General features: G+C 43.5%; 1 pseudogene; it reads right to left on the bottom strand.

Moving 5' to 3' along the window:
• Window positions 1-13,210: 13,210 nt before the first annotated feature.
• On the bottom strand, window positions 13,211-23,912 carry LOC109698548 (E3 ubiquitin-protein ligase TRIM31-like; annotated as a pseudogene).
• Window positions 23,913-24,275: the final 363 nt, after the last annotated feature.

Genomic DNA, 24,275 nt, shown 5'->3' with positions numbered 1-24,275 from the left:
CAGTGCCTGGCGGAATCATGGGAGCCAAGGAGGAGGTTTAGACCCTCCTAGAAGTTCTCTCATTTCTCTCCCTCTCTTTCTCTCTCTCTCTCTCTCTCTCTGTCTCTCTCTCTCCCCTCTTCTTTCTTCTCTCTCTCTCTCTTCCCATCCCACCCACCATGGAAGGCTGCTTCAAGAAGCACCTGATACACCAGTAGATAGGACAGTAGTTAGACCACAAGAGGAACTAAGTGAAGAGGAGAAGAGTGATACTGTATTTTTTGTTTTGTTTTATTTTGCTTTTTGGTGGCATTGGGGTTTGAATTCTGGTCCTCACACTTGCTAAGCAGTTGCCCTTACCACTTGAGCCACTCTGCCAGCCCAAGAGTGATATTATGAAGATGAATTTTGTCCCTTAGATCGAACCAGGAGATTTGCATGGTTTTTCTTGAAAGAAGGAAACAGACTCATGAATTGAGGTCTATTCAGGAGGGATCATCTCGGCTTATTTTGTGCATCAGCTAGATCTGTACTGTTTAATACAGCAGCCACTGGACAGCCACACGTTTCTACTGTACTCTTGAAACATGCCCAGTGTGATCGGGACCGGTTTTCTTTGCTGTTGTTGTTTTCTCCTATGAGAGAAGGTCTCACTGTGTAGCCCAAGCTGACCATAAACAAAGTATCCTCATGCTTCTGCTTCCTGAGTGCTGGGATTATAGTGAGCCCTGCCATGTCCAGCTGTTTTTTGTTGTTGTTTGTTTCTTTTTGTTTTTTTTGCAGTACACTGGTTTGAACTGAAGTCCTCACATGTGCTAGGCAAGTGAGCCACTCTTCTAGTCCCTGTATTTTATTTTAACTGAACATTCACTAATTCAAATTTAAATATAAAAAGCAGTTTCTATCTGCTAAACACAATTCTTTAGATTCTATAGGACTACACTTTATTTTAACAATGGACAATTTAACATTAGAATTAAGATGTGCTAAGGTGCAAAATTAACTCCAGTTCAAAGACTCAGTACCAAGAAAAACCCCAAAATGTAAATTATCTCATTATACCTTAAAAATGTTTATAGGCTGTAATGATAACATCCTGAATACGCTGATTAAAGAAAATTTGAAAAAATTATTTTCATCTGTTTATTTTTATCATTGTCATGTGGCTACCTGAAATAAATTAAATTATATATGTGGATTAAAATATATTCCTAAATAGCATATGTGGTTCACACTGTATGTCTAAATGACACATACGGCTCACATTATAATTCTAAATTGCGTGTGGCTCACATGTTTCTGTTGGTCAGTGCTGGGTAGAGGTAAGATGACTGGGGCAATCTCAGGTAATCTGCCAGGTGGTCCACGCTCTGGCCTGAGACTAACGATGGGCTGCTGCCTGTCTGCAGTTCTGTCCCCAGGAGACTCACCCTCAGCATCTGTCTGAGTGGCATTTGCTGTGTGGCCTTCAGGGAATCAATGAGCTTCCTGAGAGAGTTCAGCTGCACCTCAGTGGAAGTGGTGTAGAATTTCCTACCCTTGGCAACCTCATGCCCCAGCCAACAGAGCCTGGACAGGAGGAAATTCTCCTCCTCCTCTAGTTCCTGGTGCAGGTGCTTGAATTCCATGAGGATCCTTCTCCTCTCAAGCTCCACATGGGCCTGGGTCAAGGGAAGAGGATACAGAGATGAGAGGGTCCTTCTAGCCACTATTCACTTTTAAGTGTATAAAGTTTATAGTGAGAACCAATGCAGAGCAGTGTGCTGTGGCATTCCTGCAGGAAAGCAGAGATGAGAACCAACTTTAGAAGTATTTCTTATGTTCTCAGTTTTAGGTTACATTATGTTTTATCGCTTTTGTATTCGAGGACCTGAGTGTCTAAAACTCACATTTCCAGAAGGCTTATCAGTTTGTAATCTATTTTCATGTAGATTTTTCTAGGACACATCAAAAATAAAAACAAAAACAAACAAACAAACAAGGAATCAAAACAGGTAAAGGTGTTGGGTGGAGTTATAATTTTTCTTTTCTAACTGGAGAATCAGTTAGAATCAGCATTCCTCATTCTAAGATCAGTGTGGTTTTCCTTATAGCACCTGTGTGCAGGTGGAGGAGAGAAGCTGCCCTCCAGCTCTGCTAACACAAGGCATGGGTGGGGTTGCTGCAGCCGAGGTGTGTCAAGTGCAGCAGTTCAGCCAGGGCACGAACAACCTAACCCTGATGCCACCTTGTAGGTCCATCCCTGCCCCTAGCCTATTCCTCCTGCACAGGGTCCTCCTCTGTGCCATTTTTCTTCATCACTGGGTCTTTTCCAGAGCATCAGTGTGATAAGGGATTCTAGGAGCATGAAAAGAGATGCTTCTGCTTCTGGGGCCACTTTTCTTACCATGAAGACATCAATCTTCTGTTTTCCTCCTGCCTTCTCTTGTACAATTTCCTTCTTCTTTTGCAGCAAGACCTGCACATGTGACTGAATCTGCCTGGGGGGAACTCTGCTTCTCACCTTTTATTGTTGGGTGTTGCTGAACAAGGTTTCAAGCTGCCTGTTTTGTGTTTCACTTTTCTTTAGGGTTTCCTGATGGAAAACCACCCATCTAGCCATGACCTGCAGCTGAAAAACCCTCATGTGGGGCGGGGGAGACCATCCAGGTTTGTGAGGCCTGAAGCTTGCAGTGTTGAGCCTCTTCAAGCCAAAAGGAATCAAAGTAAATATTGACTTCAAATGATAAAAGCAGTGACAACAAATTATAAATTTTAATAAGGTGCCAAATACAACAAACAAAAAATCTAAACAAATAACATTTCTAATCACTGCCTGATCACTGCTATATTTTCTTTATATTTTTAGCTTTAGTCTTGTGTTTTGGTTTTTTCTTTGGCAGTACTTTGGGTTTGAAATCAGGGCTTCATGCTTGGTGGGCAGACTGTCTACCACTTGAGCCACTCTGCCAGCTGTGTGTTTTGTTTTTGAGAGAGTCTGACTACATGTTCTAGGCTGGCCTTGAACTCCTGATTTTCCTGCTTTAGCTTCCTGAGTGCTGGAATTACAGGTTTGCACACCACACTGGGCTAGATTTCTAATTTTGACTCACTCTTCATTTGACAACAGTTTAGTTGAGAGTAAATACTTCCTTATTTCCTTGGCATGATTGATAAAACTTTAGAAAACTACTTATTTATTCATTTATTTTTGGTGGTACCGGGGATTTAACTCAGGGCTTCCCACATGCAAAGCAGGTTCTCTACTGTTTGTCCCATGCCTCCAGTCCACTTTCTTCTGTTATTGTGGAGATGCAGTGACAGGAACTATTTGCCCAGTGTGGTCTGGTTGCAGGAAGTTGCTAGCTGAGATACAGGACACTGACGCAGTTTAGCAGGAAGCAACATTTTATTGTGCCAGCACAGACCCAGCAGACTCGCGTTCAAAGGCTGAGTCCCGAGAACAAAGGGGGTCTCACCTTATGTACCCTTGCAAGTAGGTTACAGAGGCAATAAAATTAAAGAACAAGGTTTAACCCATATATGGTTACATGCAATGCAATAGGCTACTTCAGCCTAGTGCTAAGTACCCTTCTACCCCTAGTGCTATGTGACCTTCTTCACCTTTGAATTCTTTAGGTTTTATCTCTCTGCTATGCCATCTCTTCCCCCATGCTACCTTATCAGAACTCAGGCCTAGTTTGTTTTCTTCTGATCCTCCTCTCTACTACAGTCTTGAACTTTGATCCTTCTGATCTCTGCCTTCCAAGAAACTTGGTTAACAGGCATGAGTCACCTGATCCCAGCAATCGTTTACTTGTAAAGTCAGCAGAACTTCTATTGGGTTTATGCATAAATATGTGAAGATAATGTTATCTCCTGATGTATGACAGCGCATGTTGCATTGTAAGTATATTTTTGAAGAAGAGAGCTTCAATTTGACTAGACATTGATGAGAAGGATGCTGTACTTACAATTTTCTACATCCAGGGATTGGAAGGATTTATTTGGCTCCACTGTCCAGAAACGTCTGAGCCTAGTGTCACAGGACACATTCTTATCCTCACAGATCTGACCTTGCACTTTCGTCTCTGATGTCAGGTGTGTTGTTTCACTGGGTGGCAGAGGTGTTCCTGGAAGCTACTTCTACAAGAAGACAGTGAGCAATAACTTGATTATACACAGAAGTGTTTATGAGTCACACACATTAGAAAACCCAAACCATGTAAGCCCAACTCAGTTTCCCCTTAGCTAGATCCCCCTAAACACCAATGGATACAAGGGAAACTAGGACAGAGAGAGGTTGGAATGGAGAGACAGCAATCCTACCTATAGGCAAAAGATAATTTTGACTCTACTGGTTAAAATACAGTTTTGCAAATTTTACAAACCAATTTGATTCCAGAACCTTGGGAAACACCAGAGAAAAAGTAGTGGCCTCATGGTAGATGCTCCTGGACACAGAGACTATCACTGTGGGTGGTCTCCGACTTCAGGCTGAAGTACTCTATTGGCCTCACCTATATCACTTCAGCATTTTCTTAGTCCTTTTGATTCCTCTCCATGCTTCAGTGAGTTTGGAATTGAAAATTCATAAATAACCCTATGCAAGGAAGTGTATAATAGTGTAACTCCGTCTCCCTGGACGGCCAGTGGAGGATGAGCCTCCGGATGGGCAAGCTTGCCAGCATCCACAGCTTGCCCACGGAGCAAAGGTCTTTCAGGTCTTCCATCATATGCGGGACCTGTCTTCAAGCAACCGACTGATTGTCACAGGGTCGAAGGCAGCCTTTACCTACCAGATCACCTATTGAGGGTCCAACTGCAGTCACCCAAACCTTAGCTTTGTTTTTCATTTTTCTTTTCTCTCCAATGGTACACAGTGGTCAAGGGAAGTATGAAGCGGAGGGGTCTTCTTGCAAAACTAAGGTGGATGTTTTCCAGGTTCTTGATATTTGTCATGGATAATAAAGCAACTGGAAAAGCAAAAGAAAATAATTAAAAGTTGTAGGGAGGGAGCGGGGATAGGAGATGCGGAACCAGAGGGAGACAATTGTAGGGACTCCTTTTATCCACTAGGGGGCACCCAGTCAAAGCTATAGAGAGAAGCCAAGCGGGTGGGGCAGAGTGTGGGGGAGCCAGCGGTCCTAGGTTGTCTGTCTCCCTTTCATTTTGCTCAAGAACGCGATCACGTCACCTCCAGGTCTTCGCCACCACCACTCCATCTCCACTGTCGGTACCGGGCCTCTTCCAGACGCTCCGCTCGCTCCACCCGACTCTGCCTAATAGGAGCCCCGCCCGCCTTCAGCCACTCAACTCAGTGCAGCCTGGACGTCCTCAGTGCCCCCAGCGTCCGCAGAGCCGGTTCAGTCTCGGGGACCTCAACATAAGAAGCCCTGCTTCGCGCCTGGAATAAAGCTGAAGGGGCGGCTGTCCAGCACATGAAACCCCAAATAGGGGGTGGAATGGATTAGGGCGTTTAGTTGTTCCATCGCTGTTGAGGGAGAAGGAAAAGAGAAATCAGAGGTCAGTGGCACAAGTCAGCAATAATCCTCCATGGCTAGAAAGTGCTGCTGAGCTCTGGATCCAGCAGCAGGAACAAGGCTAAACAAGAAAGCGGTGCGCCGGTCAAGGGGCCTGATGTTTCCTGTGGAGGCGTACTTTGGGTGGTAGAAAAGATGGATGAGATGCCTGCCCCCACCCAGTATCTATCCAGGCCACCTGAAATCTTCAAGAACAACAATAGGTTCCACAATCTCCTCTCCCCCCTCAGTCTCTCTTAAGATCTCTCGGAATCCCTCTTTCTGCTTTTCCCCACTTTGAGAAATCGCTCGTTCTACCTGACCGTAAGCAGGAAGCGCGACCTGTATGTTAGGAGATCCTTTTTATTATTTTTTTTTCATTTTTCTTTTATTATTCATATGTGCATACAAGGCTTGGTTTATTTCTCCCCCCTGCCCCCACCCCCTCCCTTACCACCCACTCCACCCCCTCCCGCTCCCCCCCTCAATACCCAGCAGAAACTATTTTGCCTTTATCTCTAATTTTGTTGTAGAGAGAGTATAAGCAATAATAGGAAGGAACAAGGGGTTTTGCTGGTTGAGATAAAGATAGCTATACAGGGCATTGACTCACATTGATTTCCTGTGCGTGGGTGTTACCTTCTAGGTTAATTCTTTTTGATCTAACCTTTTCTCTAGTACCTGTTCCCCTTTTCCTATTGGCCTCAGTTGCTTTAAGGTATCTGCTTTAGTTTCTCTGCATTAAGGGCAACAAATGCTAGCTAGTTTTTTAGGTGTCTTACCTATCCTCACCCCTCCCTTGTGTGCTCTCGCTTTTATCATGTGCTCATAGTCCAATCCCCTTGTTGTGTTTGCCCTTGAAGGAGATCCTTTTTAAAAAATTAATTTTCATTATACGATAGGTTTTATTACGATATTTCCATCCTTGCGTATAATGCGCTTTGATCAAATTCACCCCCTTGATTCTTTCTTAAGTCTTTACAGTTTTGCTTGTTTCATTGCGCTATTTTCAAGCATACATGCATATATACCCTCTCCGTTCGCCCTTTCCTTCCGATGGCTCTCACCCCCAAAAATAGTCACTCTTTTACATTTATATTTAGTTTTGGGGTTTTTTTTTTTGTAGTACTGGGATTAGAACTTTTGAGCTACTCTGCCAGAACGTTTTGTTTATGGCTTAATTCTACACTTCAGAGAAAACATGGAATATTTGTCTTTCTGAATCTTGCTTATTTCACTTAACAAGATGATCTCCATTTTCCTACAAATGACACAATTACATTCTTTTTTCAATGGTTGCTGTAGTATATATATGCCACATTTTCCTACCAAGGACACAGTTTCATTCTTCTTTCAATGGTTGAATAATACTCCACAGTATATATATACTACATTTTCTCTATTCATTCAACAGTTGATGGACACCCTGACTATTCTAATGATACTCTGTTTTGTTTTGTTTTGCCAGCACTGGAGTTTGAACTCAGGGCCTCACACTTGCCAGGCAGGCGCTCTTACTGCTTGAGTCACTCCACCAGCCAAAAAGTGATATTCTGAAGATGAATTTTTTTCCCTGAGTTTGAACCAGGGGAACCCTGTAGACAGAGTCATGAGGAAGGCTGGAATGGCTTTGCATGGTTTTTCCTGAAAGAAAGAGACTCAAGCTGATGAGATTAAGAGGTGAATTCAGGAGGGATCATCTTGGCTTATTTTGTGCATCAGTTAGACTTTTATTGTCCACAGAGCAGCCACTGGACAGCCACATGTTTCTACTGTATGCTTGAAACATGGCTGGTGTGATCAGGAAGCATTTTGTTTTTTCTAGGAAAGACAGTCTCACTATGTAGCCCAAACTGGCCTTAAACAAAGTATCCTTCCAGGCTTCTGCCTCCTGAGTGCTGGGATTATCTGTGTGCCCCACCATGTCCAGCCTGGTTTTTTTTTGTTTGTTTGGTTTTGGTTTTGGCAGTCCTATGGTTTGAAATGAGGGTCTTACACTTTCTAGGCAGGTGTTCTACCATTTGAGCCACATATCCCACACATGTATTTTTACTTTAATTGAACTTTCACTATTCAAATTTAAATTTAAAAATTGAAGCGGTTTCTATCTTTGCACAATTCTTTTGATTATATGGGACTACATTTTATTTCAACAATGGAGAATTTAGCATCAGAATTAAGATGTGCTATAATGCAAAATATACTGGTGTTAAAACTCAGTACTAAGAAAAACCTCAAAATGTAAATTATCTCATTATACCTTAAAAATGTTGATTAGTTGATGGACTTCATATACTTATATGAAAGAAAACCTCTCCAATTGCTTTAAGTGGAACAGGTAGGTGGTTGAGGGGAAAGATAATGGGAGTGATCTAACCAATGTACAATATAAACCTAATCGAAATTGTCGCTATGAACTCCCCCTGTATAGTGAATATATCTTAATAAAAAATTTATAATAAAAATAAATAAAACAAAATATTGATTATAGACTGAAAAGATAAAATCCTGGGTATTCTGGTTAAATAATATTCGAAAAAATTATTTTCATCTATTTTTAGCTTTTTAATGTGGCTTCTTGAAATTAATTTAAATTATATATGTGGCTTAAAATATGTTTCTAAATTACATATGTGGCTTGAACTGTGTTTCTAAATTACATATGTAGCTTGAACTGTGTTTCTAAATTACATATGTGGTTCACACTATATTTCTGAATGACACATATGGCCCACATTATAATTCTAAATTGCGTGTGGCTCACATGTTTCTGTTGGTCAGTGCTGGGTAGAGGTAAGATGACTGGGGCAATCTCAGGTAATCTGCCAGGTGGTCCATGCTCTGGCCTTGAGACTAACGATGGGCTGCTGCCTGCCTGCAGTTCTGCCCCCAGGAGACTCACCCTCAGCATCTATCTGAGTAGCATTTGCTGTGTGGCCTTCAGGGAATCAATGAGCTTCCTGAGAGAGTTCAGCTGCACCTCAGTGGAAGTGGTGTAGAATTTCCTACCCTTGGCAACCTCATGCCCCAGCCAGCAGAGCCTGGACAGGAGGAAATTCTCCTCCTCCTCTAGGTCCTGGTGCAGGTGCTTGAATTCCATGAGGATCCTTCTCCTCTCAAGCTCCATATGGGCCTGGGTCAAGGGAAGAGGATGCAGAGATGAGAGGGTCCTTCTAGCCACTATTCACTTTTAAGTGTATAAAGTTTATAGTGAGAACCAATGCAGAACAGCGTGCTGTGGCAGCAGGAAAGCAGAGGTGAAAACAACTTTAAAAGCAATTCTTATGTTTTCAGTTTTAGGTTACATTATGTTTTATCACTTTTGCCTTCAAGGACATGGGTGCCTAAAAGTCACATTTTCAGGAGGCCTATCAGTTTATAATCTGCTTGCACCTAGATTTTTCTAGGACACATCAAAACCAAAACAAAAGCAAAACAAACAAGCAAACAAAACAGATAAAGGTGTAGGGTGGTGTTACAGTCTTTCTTTTCTAACTGAGCAATCAGTTTCTAGTTAGGACCTGGGAGGGATAGAGGATGGTTTAAAACCAGTATTTCCCCTTCTATTCTAAGACCAGTGTGGTTTTTCCTTATACCACCTGTGAGCAGATGAAGGAGAGAAGCTGCCCTCCTGCTCTACTAGCCAAAGGCAGGGGTGTTGTTGCTGCAGCCCAATACGTCAAGTGCGGCAGTTCAGCCAGGGTGTGAACAACCTAACCCTGATGCCACCTTCTATTTCTTTCTTTTTTCCCCTTCCTTCCTTCTTTCTTTTCTTTCTCTCTTTCCTTCTTCGTTCCTTTATTTTTCAGTGGGACTGAGGTTTGAACTCAGGGCCTAGTGCTTGCAAAGTAGGTGGTCTATTGCTTGAGCCATGTCTCTTGTCCCTGATGCAATCTTCTATGTCCAGACCTGCCCCTAACATTTCATTCTGTAAAGGGCCTAACTTCATGCCATTTTCTTTGTCACAGTGTCTTTTCGGAGGGTTGGAGTGATAAGAGGATGTAGGAATGTGGCTAGAGATGTTTCTGCTTCCAAGGACCATGGATGGGATGCAGGTTTTTCTTACCTTGAACACATCTACCTTCTGCTGGCCTTATGTCTTATCTAGTACACTATCTTCTTCCTTTTGCAGCAAGACCTCTACCTGTGCCTGAATCTGCCCATGTGTGGAGAGGGGCCTTTGGACAGGCTGTGCTTGGAGTTCTCTCTGCCTCATAACACCCTTGTAATCTCTCCAGGGAGCAGATGAGACTCTCTGGAGGGGGAAGGGAAGGTGCATTATTAATAGACCCCCTCTGTTCTTTCTCACACTGAGGGAGGGGGAGAATGATGGCAAGTTAGAAATCTGGAATTTAGTGACCTAAAAGTTATTTATGACTAATTATGAGTAATATGTGTGTGGTATTTTATGATTATCAAACAACTCTCACAAATTTCCTCTCAGTCCTTCTCCTCACCATTACAACAAATTTAAGGCATAGGTTTTGTAATGTTTTATTTTTTATTTTGTTTTGTTTTGTTGGAAGTACCTGGCATGGAGCCCAGGGTAACACATGGTAGGCAAGCATGCTCCCCAGCTGCCCTCCCAGGCTTGTTTGCCCCATTTCGAAGGTGAGGCACTGGATTGAGGATGCAACACTGGTAAAGCATTTGCCTGCTAGCATGTTCTAGGTCCTGGGCTTCATCCTCATCATTGTGGTGGGGGGCTGGTTCAGAGAGGCAAAATCATTACTTGAATGTCATACATAAACTCAGAAGAAGTGTGGTCTTGAATCCCAAACACAAATTCTGACCACTCTCCCTCCTGCATTGGTTGCAGAGTTTACCAAACTCAACTCTTTAAACCCACTGTGTCTGACTGTGAACTGCTCATTCAAGTGCAAGGGGTGGCCAATGAATATCAACCACCTGGAGCAGGTGACATTTCTTAAATTCCCACAGAATTTCTCTGATGGGGTGGGGGGCAGGGGGGTAGAGGCATGTGAAGATAGAGTCCCAAATGCCTGACTGTTAGTTCTAGTCAGCTTCTTCTATGAAATTAGCATTATGGGATTTGTTTTCCTTGGAGTGACAATACTGTAAGGGGAACAGTGACAGACGTGACTCCATTTTGGATGAGAGAGGCACCTTAGAAGCATACATGTAAAAGAGACAAGGGGAACAACAGGCTTCTCACAGCAATAACAAGTCTCTCACCAAAATAACAAAATGCAGCTGTAAGATGTGGGCCCCAAGGCCAGGATGAGCCGACCAGACTGTCTAGAAGTATTCTGTTCAATAAGAAGGGGGACTGGCAAGTGTTCAGGTTCAATGAGAAGTTGACTAGCCAATCACAAATATAATTTCAAGGTAGATAGTTGGACCTAAGCCAATCAAAACCCTGTATCATTCCTAGACTTCAGCTATACTATGGCTTTAGCTATCCTATGGCTTTATCTTTCCTAAGCACCTCCCACCCTTGGGAGATTTTGCTTTCCTTTCAATAAACTTTGTGCTTGCTTTATTCTAAAATCCTGGTCTGCCTTTAATCATTGACTATCCCAGGACAAGAACTTGGAATCAACAATCCAGTATCAACACAACATACAGAGGAACTCCCCACTGTGCTCACAGAAGTAATGGAAACTTTCCCCATGCCTCTGACATTTCTCCTCTTCCACTTCTTGTTGGATCTCAGCATGATGAACAGCTTGGATTTTCTCCACCAGACTTTCCAACAGCCAGTTGTGCCTGAATGTGGTCTTATTTACAGAATTCAGGTAGAGTATTATGGAATTTGAGAAAACTGTCTGATGTTTCCCCAATCTGAGAGATGCATGTGAGGCAGAAATTGTGTCTGCAGTCAGTGGTGACAGGACCCTTCTGAATGTCCATGCACGTGGAGCAGACCCGTTCCTGCAGTGTGCTGGTGAGCTGCTGGCTGACAATCACTGAGCTGTGGGGCTGTTTCCAGTGTTGAAAGTCCCCAGGTCTGAGGTGAACAGTGGCTCTAGAGAAAGAGAAAGAAACAGAGGAGGTGGAGATCAGAGTTAGAGGGAAAGGGAGGGAGGAAAGGAAGAGGTAGTAATGACAGGAAACAGTAAAAATTCAAATGTAGGGAATGTTGTAAAGAGAGAAAACAAAGGTAATCCTATCTCACTACCACTTGGGAACAAATGGATATAGTGAATGCATGTATTCTACTTATGAAATGAGTAAGGTGTCCTGAACCTTGAGCTAATTAAAGATACATTGATAAGGCAGTTGATTGTGGTTGATGTTTCCTTCAGTGTCTTGTAGTTTATGTTTTCCTTTTCTCTCCTTCCCCCCCCCCAGCAACTACTTTTTTTTTATTCATGCATATTAATTGTACAAAGGCTCCAACAAGTTTTTTTGTGAAGAAAACTAGTTCTTTGTTCTGTGAATTCTCCCAGACTGGGATCATCAGACTGCATCTCCACAGGGTTGTTGAAGTGATTCTAATAAGCAGGTATCTGATGGGTTTTAGATTGGTTGTTTTTAGGCCTTCTTTGTGAGCAAAGAAATATATTTTGTTATTTTAAGAAAAAGCACAATATGTTTATATTGATTTTCCTATTCAAATTTAAGATTTCTATGAATTTATTATTCTTATGTCATATTCATAAAATATGTTAGCAGCATAAACATAATTCATTATTAGCTTTATCCTAGTATGTGAATATACACAGAGTTAATAGGTTCAGAATACCAACACTAATGCTATTATTACTGATATAACTGAGAAGTTAAGATTTATTGTGATTATTTTGTCATTAGGATACATTCTGCTGACATAAAGTCAAATCTCTGCATTTCAAAGTTCTTTTTTTTCCTTTGTGATGGGGTCTTACTGTGTTTCCCTGGATAGTCTCAAACTTTTGTGCTCAAGTAATCCTTCTGCCTCATTCTCCTGAGTGACTGGACTATAGACCCACACCACAGGCCTGGCTGAAGTTGTTTAAAATAACTTCTTTCTGGTTTGTAAGCACCAACTATACAGACAGATTCATTTTGTCTCATTTAATTATAACAATACAAAATATTTACATGGGATCAAAGTCAAATATACAAGATACATTCAGAAAAGAATTATTTCCACCTAGTTTACCTCCCCTGTAGGAAACTTTTTATTAGGTTTGGTTTATTCTTCTACTTAAAAGAGAAGTATAAACAAAAAAGTATGTATACATATATATTTTTCCTTGTACTGTGGCTTGAACTCGGGCCCTGGTACTGGAGTGCTGTCCCTCTTGAGTCACTCTGCAAGACCATATTCCTCTTGTTCTTAGGTGAATGTAGCAAAACGTGTGCATGGTTTCCCACCTTACTTTTTCATCAAACCTTGGAGGCCATTCTATAATAATATATAGTCCTCATGTGCAAAATGGTGTTGGATCGAGCCTGGCTGATTCTGAAGAGACATAGAGTCATGGTTTTCAGCTCTCAGGAAAGGATGTGGTCCAGTAGTACCAAGGTCAATTCAAAGTCACAGAGCTGCAGAAAATGAGCTGGAGGAGAAAGGAGCCACCTTGGGTCAGCTGTCCAGTCCCCTGATGGATGTTGAGTTGCTTCTTGTCTTGTTACAGTGTTGCAGTGAATAACCTTGTGCACAGTCTTTTTGGGCACTTGAGTCTTTCTTTGGACTTGGCATACTGAAGGGAAGACAAAGTTTAAAATCAGCATCAGGAAGCCTAGCTTCAATCCTACCAATGCAGCACAAGGGAACAACCTTAGGGACTCAGAGTGATCTGAGTGCCAGGCAACAGGAGCAGGAAAAAGGGAAAGATCTGCCCAGGGAAGGAGGCATAGACGGTGTAAATGTGATTGCTGGTGGTGGCATTGTAGAAGACGACCTTCCCGCAGTCGTGATCCACGTAGACGCCCACTTTCCTTGGATAGAAGAGCAGATTCTCCCGGGTGTTTCTCTCAGTGAGGGTTTGACACGTGAAGCCAGAGAATGCGCAGTGCCCAGAAGCCTGATAAGGATTCCAATGCAGATAGCCCAGCCTGGGGACGAGCTCCGAGGCCACGCCCACCACACAGGCCACGCCCTGAGGAAAGGCCAGGTAAACCCAGCACGCAGCAGAAAGGGGTAGAAGCGCCTGGGGTCAGCGGGCTCGCTAAAACGACCTGGAGGGACATGGTCCAGCGTCACTGTCTTTAGATCTTGAGAAAGGGTGATGTCTGGGTTGGCCGAGGCCGCCGCGTCCAGGGTCACAGCAGCTGTGGGAATTTAAAGAAAAGAAAGAGGTACAGCCTTTAGTGAAGCCACCCAGCCCTACTTTGGAGCTTTCTCTGATGCATCTGGGGAGGCTTTCTCTTCCCAATCACAGCTCAAGTCTCCAGAGAAGTCCTAGGCCCTGTCCGCTCTTTAAAATTAATCCCTAGTTTCACTATGTGCTGTCCTGTGGGTGCAGAGGAGCTCCCCACTGGTTGTGATGGTGTCATTAAAAAAAAATGAGACCATCTCTTTTTCCCTTTCTCAGCAGTCTTTTGATTCCCATATGGAAAACAAGAGTAGAGGCTCAGACATTCTTAGCTCAAGTAACACAAGAAAGAGGGGTGGGTTGAAATACAGAAGGAGAAATATTCAGAACCTCTCACCCCCACTTTTATTAGGATTCAGATATTAAGTCACAATTTATCAGGGTTGAAATGGTCCCTGTCCACCTCCACAAAGGTTTGAATAGTAATGGTTTCTGTCTTGGTAAAGATTTAGAAACAGGGCCTCATTCTATCCTCTGACTTATGTAATCTCAGTCTTTGCTGCGATATTACTTTTCCCTGATGGCTGTGAGGGTTGGGAGAGATGGAGGATATGGGGAAGTGCTACAGAGGTCAGGTTCATGGGATGGATTGGAGCCATATTGCAGGCAAGCCTTATTCATATCTGCCCCCCATGCACAGCTGAGCTGTTTAATGGTTGTTTTAAAAATATGGGGATAGGGGACTTGGAACCAGAGCAAGACAGTTGTAGGGACTTCTTTTGTTCATAGGGGGCACTCAGCCAAAATAATAAGGAGAAACCATGCATGTGGGATGGAGTGAGGGGAGAGCCACTTGTTCTAGGATGTCTTTCTTTCATTTTGCTCAAGAATGTAATCGTGTCTACTCAAATCTTCAATACCAGTACTCCATCTCCACTGTTGGTACCAGGCCTCTCCCCTCTGCTCCACTTGCTCTGCCCGACTCTACTTAATGGAGGCCCTGCCCACCTTCAGCCACTCACTCACTCAGTGCTGCCTGGATGGAGGTCTTCAGTGCCCCCCTGCGTCCTCAGAGCTGGTTTGGTCTCGGGGGACCTCAATGTCAGAGACTCTGCTTTGTGCCAGGTGGAGAGCTGAAGGGGCGGCTATCCAGCAAATGGGCCCCAAATAGGTGGTGGAATGGATTGGGGAGTTTAGTTGTTCCATTGCGGTTGAGGGAGAAGGAAAAGAGAATTGAGAGGTCAGTGGCACAAGTCAGCAACAATCCTCCATGGCCAGAAAGTGCTGCTGAGCTCTGGATCCAGCAGCAGGAACAAGGCTAAACCAAGAAAGAGGTGGGCCAGTCATGGGGCTGGGTACTTCCTGAGGAGGAGTACTTTGGGAGAGGTCGATGAGATGCCTGTCCCCAACCCATATCTATCCAGGCCACCTTTGGCCCTGAAGTCTTCAAGAACAATAGGTTCCACAACCTCCTCTCTCCCCAGTCTCTCTTATGGTCTCTCCACATCCCTCTTTCTGCTCTGTCTCCTTTCCCTTCCTCTGAGATGGGAAATGAGAACAATCATTCATTCTACTCTCTCTAGCCAGAGAGATCGATCTGCATGTTACGAAGTTCCTTCTGCAGTCTAGTCTCCACCTTTCCCTTCAGTGTCAGTTCAGTGCATTTACCTGCAGCCCTGGGAGGTCCCCTCCACTACCATGCAGGGAGTCGCCATTGTGCCAGGCAGGACTCTTATGTGAGGAGGATGAGTTTGGATTATTTTCTCCAACAGGCACCCTAGGAATTGGAAAGAAAAAACATATTTTGGTCTTGATGACCAGAAAAACAAACATTCTGCTGCTATCTGTAACAGCAGTCAGTGGTTTTCACGAGGACTTTTTCTAACTAATGGGGATGTATGGAAGTTTTCTCCATGACGGCTGGAGGGGCTTCCTACTTGCCTGTAATGCTGGGACCTGGGATGTTAAACACTCTCCTCTTGTGAAGAAATGCTGCAGAATAGAAATCTAAATCCTGCTCTCTGGCTCTGGAATGCAGCAAGTAGTTCCTGGCTTTGCAAAATGAGTTCTATTCTTTTCCTATCACGCAATCAACACATGACTAGGGAAATGTTACCCCACCCCCCAGAGCTCCAAGGCCCTCACTGCAAGTTAAATTGTTTGGAAGATAGTTGTAGGATTTTGAAATACCAGCTATTGGGATGACCAGACATAATAGGCTTTTAAGAAACTGTATTTCCAGTGTTATCATCAGGTGACAGAGCCATTTCTAGTGACATCGTCATAGGCTGTAATGACAGAGGGTCTCATCCCTAATGACATCATTCATCACAGGCTATTATGACAGAGGGTCTCCATCCCTCAGCTGTCACTAAGAGACTGAGCTGCTCCACCTCCTCCTTGTCCCATTTCCCCCTCTGACTGATCAATGAAGAAATAAGTTTACAAATTTCTCTGGAATGTTTTTGAACTTGTTGCTTTGTAGTGTGTTCCTTGATTATAAAGTAATAGCACACATCTACATAAAGTCTGTTCTCAGTTGGCTTTCTTGTCATTCACCCATATGGGGCCTCATGTTCCCAGAGAGAGAGAATTCTTCCCCTTTGCATTTCTCACTTCCCCAAATGGCAGAAAGCAGCCACCAGCCCCACTTACAGCTCTTTTCCTTTTCACTCATGCTTTTGAGGAATCTGCTTTTATCATTCTTCCTATCAGCCTGGAGTTTGTCTAGGGGAAGAAATGGAAGGAAATGAAAAGTCAGAAAGGGGAAGCAAGGAAACCTGGATCACACAGTCAGGCACTGACTTGAAATACCTGGGAGAAGTGGGAGCTGTATATTTTCTCATATCTTTTCTCTTGTATTCCCTTATATTCTCCACTGTTGGTAGCCCAGGCCTCTCCCTGATGTTCTGCTCCTTCAGTGGGACCAAGATGATACAAAACACTGAGAAATGCCCTTTGGGCTTCTCTGCAGTGGCTCTCTACCCCAGGACTTTCCAGAAGAAGTACAGTAGGATTCATAAATGTGAACTTCTTAATTTATAATTTTCTAGTAGTCACATTAAAAAAGCAAAAAGAGCCATGTGTCAGTTCTCTAAACCTAGCTACTCTGGAGGCAGAGATTAGGAGGATCTCAGTTCAGAGCCAACCCATGCAAATAGTTCATGTGACCCAATCTTGAAAATACCCATGACAAAAAAGTGCTGGCAGAGTGGCTGAAATGGTAGACTCCTGCCTAGCAAGTGTGAAGTCCTGAGTTTAAGTACCACCAAAAAGTAAATGAATAAATAAAAAGAGCTGTGCATGGTGATCACACCTGTAATCCCAGCCCATTTGAGAGGTAGAGGAAGATGGATTATGAATTTAAAATGATCCTGTTTCCAAAATAAGTAAAAAGAAACTAGTAAAAATGTTAATTATTATTTTAAATAAAAAATTTTAAAATATTGTTATTCCAACATATAAAATATAAAAAAGTTTTTACTAGCTACATGGTAGGCAGTTATCAAGAAGACAGACATTCAAGGACAGACAGAGCCAAAATGTTAGTGAGACTCCATCTCAGTCAACATGGTGGTGTGAGACCTATGATCCCAGCCTTACAAGGAGGCATAAATAGGAAGTTCACATTCTGGGGAAAAATGAGAGACCCTATCTGAAAAAATAACTGAAAGAAAAAGAGGGCTGCAGGGCATGGCTAGATTGGTAGAGTGCCTGCCTAGTAAGCATGGAGCCTTGAGTTAAACCCCCAGTATTGCTTAAAAGAAAAAGAAAAGAAAAAAAATATAGCTAGCTGAGCAACATGGCAAATACCCACAGTCCTAGCTACTAAGGAGGCTAAAGTAGAAAGTTCATTTGACAAAATCAAGACTACCCAAGGCAACATAGCAAGATCCTATGTCACAAAAGCTTATTGCTGTATTTTACACTCTATGTTCACTGTGTCTTGTGGGATCCAAATGTATCCACATTTAAAGCACATTGGAATTCAAACTATATCTCAGTGCTGGATGGCACATGGAGCTTATAGCTACCAGACTGGTACATCTAGTCACTCACTACCTGATTAAGAAAAAAAAAAAAAAAAGCTGAAACAAAAGACACTTTGTGGTCTAGCCATTTAGTTGCAGAAAAATGCCTGCTGTGAGGCTAGCCATCTGGGAACAGGGATGGCACTGGATGGAAATTCCACCCTGTTCTCCCTGAAAGAGGACTTGAGGGAGAAAGGAACATGCTCCTGAAGCAGAAGCATGGCCCCCTTCTCTCCCCAAACAGACATGGATGTCCTGTCCTGTCCACATCACCTCTGTGCAGGGGCAAGAGACTCCTCTGCACAATTAGAGGATGAACTCAGAAGCCCGTGACAAAGGTTCCTTCCTGGCCTCTATTTATGTTAGTGGTGCTGGACTAAGTGAAGATCTGTAGGGTGGGGACACTAGATGAGGGATTCCTTGTGGGTCCTGTGCCCTGACAGCCGTGGAGGTAGGCAGAGGGAGAATCATGAGCAGCTCTCTTGACAGCTAATAGACCAGCTTTGGGAAACAATTAGGAGAGACACAGTGACCCTCACATGGTAGGTTGGCACACCTAGGGTGACAGGAAACAATGCTTGGGAGCACTTTATCTACTAGGTATTCAGGCATTTTGGGGTCAGGCACCTCAACTTCCAACCCTGAATTTTCAGTCTTATTCATCCTCCAACAACCTTCAGCCGAGGAAATGGTGGAGATTGGCCTACTGTAAGTGGACTCCTTATCACCCTTCCATTCCCTCATTCCTTGGGTTTTAGGAATGGTGAGGGGAGACTCTGGGTGTGTTTGTATGCATGAGAGAGAGAGGGAGAGAGGAAAAAACAAAACATACCATGCCTACCTACTCACTCTCAAATCTACCCTGTGCTGGATGGAACAGCAGAGCAGAGGGTCCCTTCACTGAAATTCTAAACAACAACCAAACGATTTTAGACTTGAAGTGACTAAAAGATTGTTGGATTGGTTGCAGTTTTACTCAGTGGGATGGGAGAGCTGGGCAAAGCTGAGCAGTTACTGCTGAAAAGAAAAGCTCAAACACCAAAGTTGAGAAATACAAAATACAGTTCCACTTATAGCTGCTTATGTGTGCCTAGAGAGTCCTGTTGGAAGGGGTGGGCTTTTGGGCACTGCTCTAGTCCTACTTGTCTGTAGGTGTCAGGAAGTTTTTGTGTGTGGAGGGAGTGTGGAGCTCCTGTCATATTTCTAGAAAGAAGACTCCATTCAGGTGTCTTTATTCCCAGCTGAGACAGCAGAGCCTTTGTGTCAAGGGAGTCCTTACAAAGGCCAACCCTGCTTCCTAAATGCAAATTCAGACAAGTTTGTGAAAAATATCTTACTGAACATCCTAAATCACCCATTTGTGTTCTGGTAATTTCTGTTTCCTTGAACTGGAAGAAGAAGGATTTCCTCACTATTGTCATCAACTTTCAATCATTTCTCTCTTCTTCTGTAGTCAGTAAGGCCCAATAGCTGGACATCACATAGTGTCTGCCTGAGGGCCATGGAAAAGCACCACCTGTCTCTTCTTTGGTCCCCAGACAACTCAATGCCAACTTGCTGACAGCCATTGCACTAAGTCTAGGGGACCACTTGGGGAATAAGTCAAGGTCCCCTCTTATAGCTGTCACAAGACAATTAGAGAAGCAAATAAGCACCACATGATAGCTGCAGAGAGAAGAATTTCATGAGAAGGAAGAAGATTAATGCTTGGAAATGCTCAGTAGAGGGTCTGGCATTTGAAGGACCCAGAAATTATCACTGGCATCATAGTTACAGGTCACTTTCTATGAGGTGATGGGGAGAGAATTCCCTAGTGTAGATGAATGGAGGAGGTGAAGCCCTTATCTTACCTTTGAATTTCTTCAGGCTGTCTGTGATGGAAGCATGACTTGATTTTGATTCACTGAGTTTCTTCTTCAACTCCACAGGAACTGGGGTTGGGTTGAGAAATTGAAATCCTTTGTGCCTGTAAAGACATAGATGAGGTGGTGAGGGATGGAGGGCCAGTGGCATGGACATGTGGGATGGAGATCTGGGGCGAGTAGGCTTAGTGCCAATCAGGAGCTAGTGAGCTGGGAGTCTGGAGGCCAGGACTAGGGATATGGGGCCTGAGTGAGGTGGGACTTGAGGAGAGGTAGAAATAAAGATGGTAGATGGAAGCAGAGAAGAAAGAAGGGAAAGGGCGTGGGGAGATTGAGTAGTGGACCTGTGACCCACCCAGATGAGCAAGGGGGCATGAGGGAGGCACCAAAAAATGACTTCATGGTGAACAGTCAGGAAGCTGGAGAAAATAGCTTGTTTTTACAAAAACCATCCCACCTGCTCATGTGCTCAACTTTGTCTTCCCAACTGCAGTCTCCATAGTTGGTTGCAAAGTGTGTGGCTATTTGTGAGGGTGTATGTGGAGTGGGTTTGGATGTACGTTGAGTGTTGTATTCATGAATATGGTAGGCATAATACACTTGAGGTGGCCCATCATACCTGCACAGGATTGCTTTGATGTCCTGGAAGAGAAAGATCAGTACAGTCTCAGTGCATGGCTGGATCATGGGAGTCAAGAAGGAGGTTCAGACCCTTCTGGATCCTCTCTCTCTCTGTCTCTCTCTCTCTCTCACTGTGTGTGTGTGGGGGGTGGTGAGCCTGTCTGTCTGCCTTCAAGAAGCCCCTGATACACCAGTAGACAGGACAGGACAGTAGTTAGAACTCAAGATGAAATGAGTGAGAGGGGAAGAAAGGATGATATTATGAAGATTAATTTTTATCTCTGAAATTGAACCAAGGTCCTGTGTGCAGGGTCATGGGAAAGGCTGAAATGGCTTGCATGGTATTTCTTGGAAAAAAAAAAAAGAAGTAGGTGCTGGAGGTAATGCTATTAAGAGATGAATTCAGGAGGGAGCTTCTTGGTTTATTTTGTGCATTGTGTGACTATTGTACACTTGAACCATGGCTCATACAAAATATATATTAGAGCTCAAAGACTCAGTACTCAAAAAACCCACATGTGTAAAATATCTCACTAATACTTTAAAATGTTAATTCAGCCACTGGTGATAGGTCACACCTACCATCAGGAGAGTCTCCATTAGGGCCCTCTCCAGCAGCAAAAAGGCAACCCATCCCAACCAATAAGAACTGTATGTGTTGGCACATACTTGTCATCCCAGCTACAAGGGAAAGTTTAAGTAGGAGGATGGGGTCCAGGCCAGGGGGGACATAAAGATAAGATCTTATTTGAAAAATAACTAGTTGGGCACTGGTGGCTCATGCCTATAATCCTAGCTAGTCAGGAGGCCAAAATCAGGAGAATGGCTGTTAGAAAGCAGTCAGGCAAACAGTTTGAGAGACCCTATCTCTCTATCCAACACAAAAAAGGGTTGGCAGAGTGTGTGTTGTGATAGGTTGCCTGCCTAGCAAGCATGAGACCCTGAGTTCAAAAGCTAGAACCATCAAAAAAAAAAAAAAAACGTTGACTAGAGGCCGAAGTGATAACATTTTGGGCATACTGGGTTAAATGGTTTTTTAAATTTTATTTTATATATTTTATCTTTTTAATGTTGACACTAGGAAAAAGTTAAATCACTTATGTTACTTAAAATATATTTCTAAATTCCATATGTGGCTCACATTATATTTCCAAATGACATGTGGCCCACATTGTAACTCTAAATTGTAGTGTGGTTCACATATTTCTGTGGGACAGAGTTGGACACAATTGGGGTAGTGTATGCTTTGGGCAATCTCAGGTAATCTCCCAGGTGGTCCATGCTCTGGCCTGAACCTAGGAATGGGCTGCTTCCGGTTTGCAGTTCTACCTCCAAAGGTCTCATCCTCAGCACCTCTCTGGGTGGCATTTGCTGTGCGGCCTTCAGGGAATCAATGAGCTTCCTGAGAGAGTTCAGCTGCACCTCAGTGGAAGTGGTGTAGAATTTCCTACCCTTGGCAACCTCATGCCCCAGCCAGCAGAGCCTGGACAGGAGGAAATTCTCCTCCTCCTCTAGTTCCTGTCACAGGTGCTTGAATTCCATGAGGATCCTTCTTCTCTCAAACTCCATGTGGGCCTGGGTCAAGGGAAAAGGATGCAGAGAAGAGAGGGTCCTTCTAGCCACTATTCAACTTTAAGTGTATAAAGTTTATAGTGAGAACCAGTGCAGAATAGCGTGCTGTGGCAGCAGAAAAACAGAGGTAAGAATGAACTTTAAAAGCATTTCCTATGTTTTCAGTTTTAGGTTACATTATGTTTTATCGCTTTTGCCTTCAAGGACCTCAGTGTCAAAAACTCATATTTCCAGAAGGCTTATCAGTTTATAATCTACTTTCACATAGATACACTTTGGATACATCAAAAAAAAAAATAGGTAAAGGTGTTGGGTCTCATTACAGTCTTTCTTTTCTACCTGGACAATCAGTCTCCAGTTAGGATTTGGGAAGGCAGAACATAGTTTTAAAGCCCGTATTTCTCATTCTTAGGTCAGTGTGGGTTTTCCATATACCACCTGTGGGCAGGTGGAGGAGAAAATCTGCCCTCCTGCTCTGCTAACCCAAGTTGGGGGGAGGGGGAGGGGGAGGAGGTGCTGCAGCCCAAGCAGGTCAAGTGCAGCAGTGCAGCCAGGGTGTGAATACAACTAACTTTGATGGCACCTTCTAGGTCCATCTCTGACCCTAGACTGTTCCTCCTGCAAAGGGTCCTACTCTGAACCATTTTCTTGGTCACTGGGTCTTTTTCAGAGGGTCAGTGTGATAAGGGATTCTAGGAGTGTAAGCAGAGATGCTTCTGCTTCTGGGACCACTTCTCTTACCAAAAAGTCATCAATCTTCTGTTCCCCTCTTGTCTTTTCTTGTACAATTTCCTTTTCCTTTTGCAGCAAGATCTGCACATGTGACTGAATCTGCTTCTGTGGTGAGCCTTTTGGTTAGCTGTGCCTGGAGTTCTCTCTGCCTCATAAAACTCTTCTTATCTCTCATGGGAGCAGTGGAGACTCTCTGAAGGGGTGGGGACTGGTGTAATTATGTAATAGATCTCCCTGTTCTTTCTCACACTTGGGACAAGGATGGGGTGATAGGAATGGAGAAATCTGGAACTTTAGTGACTTAAAAGAAGAATGTCGTTATGTATGACTAATTATGATAAATATTTGGATGGTACTTTGGGATTATTAAATGACTCCCACAAACTTGATCTCATCTGTCCCAGTAACAAGTATAAGAGATGGGCTTTATTCACCCCAATTTCTTGCTTCCCTCCACCTCCCCATGCTGAAGATGGATCCCAGGGCATCACACATGGTAGTCAAGCATGTTCTTCACCACTGAGTTACACTCCCAGTTCTGTTTGCCCCATTTGAAAGGTGAGAATCATAAAAACAGAAACAAAACACAAAGAAAAAAAGAAAGGTGAGGATCAGGCCTGGGGATACAGCTCAGATGTAGAGCATTTGCCTGGCAAGCATATTCCAGGCCCTGGGCTTCATCCTTAGCATGGTGGTGGTGTCTGGTTCAGGTAGGTAAAATGTTTTCTTGGAAGTCATCTATAAACTCAGAAATCTGGACCTGAGCCCAAAATATGAATTCTGGCCATTCTCCCTCTTTCCTCATTGCAGCATTTGCCAGACTCAGCTCTGAACCCACTGTGCCCGACTCTGAACTGCTCACTCAAGTGCAAGAGGAGGGCCAGTGGGCCTCAACCAACTAGAGCATGTGACAGTTCTTAAAATCCCCACTGAACTCCTCTGACGGGGGAAGGGGGTAGAGGCATGCAGAGAGGAGGCCCAAATGCCTATCTGATATTTCTGGGCAGTTTCTTCAATGAACCTAGCATTATGGGTTTTGTGGTCCTTGGAGTGATGACACAACACACAGAGGAACTCCCAATCTTGCTCACAGAAGTAATTGAACCTTTCCCCATGCCTCTGACATTTCCTCTCTTCCACTTCTGGTTGGATCTCAGTAGGATCAACAGTTTGTATTTTCTCCACCAGACTTGCCAACAGCCAGTAGTATCTGAATGTGGTCCTCTTCACAGAATTCTGGCAGAGGGGACATTTGAGAAAACTGTCTGATGCTTCCCCAATCTGAGAGATGCATGTGAGGCAGAAATTGTGTCCACTGTCAATGGTGACAGGCTCTTTCAAAATGTCTGTGCATATGGGGCACACCAGCTCTTCTTGCCGTGTGCTAGTGAGCTGCTGGCTGGCCATGACTGAGCAGCAGGGCTGTTTCCAGAATTGAATGTCTCCAGGTCTTAGGTGGACACTGGTTCTTGAGAAAGAGAAGGAAACAGAGAAGGTGGAGGTCAGAGATTCTACCAATTAGAGGGTCATGGAGGGTAGAAATGAAGAGAGAGAAAAAGCAAATGAATGATAGAAAAGAGTAAAAATTCAAATGTATAGAATGACATAAAGAGAGGCAAAAAAAGAAAGGTGAGGATCCGGTCTGAGAGAGGCACTCCTATCTCACTACCTTGAGAACAAATGGATATGATGAATGTATGTATGTTGCTTATAAAATGCAGTAAAGTATCCTGAACGTTGGATTAATTAAAGATATTTTTATAAGACAGA

This window comes from Castor canadensis, chromosome 8 (genome assembly GCF_047511655.1).
Source record: "Castor canadensis chromosome 8, mCasCan1.hap1v2, whole genome shotgun sequence".
Taxonomy (NCBI): domain Eukaryota; kingdom Metazoa; phylum Chordata; class Mammalia; order Rodentia; family Castoridae; genus Castor; species Castor canadensis.
Note: the sequence above shows the minus strand (reverse complement) of the source record. Positions and strands in the feature narration are given on the sequence as shown.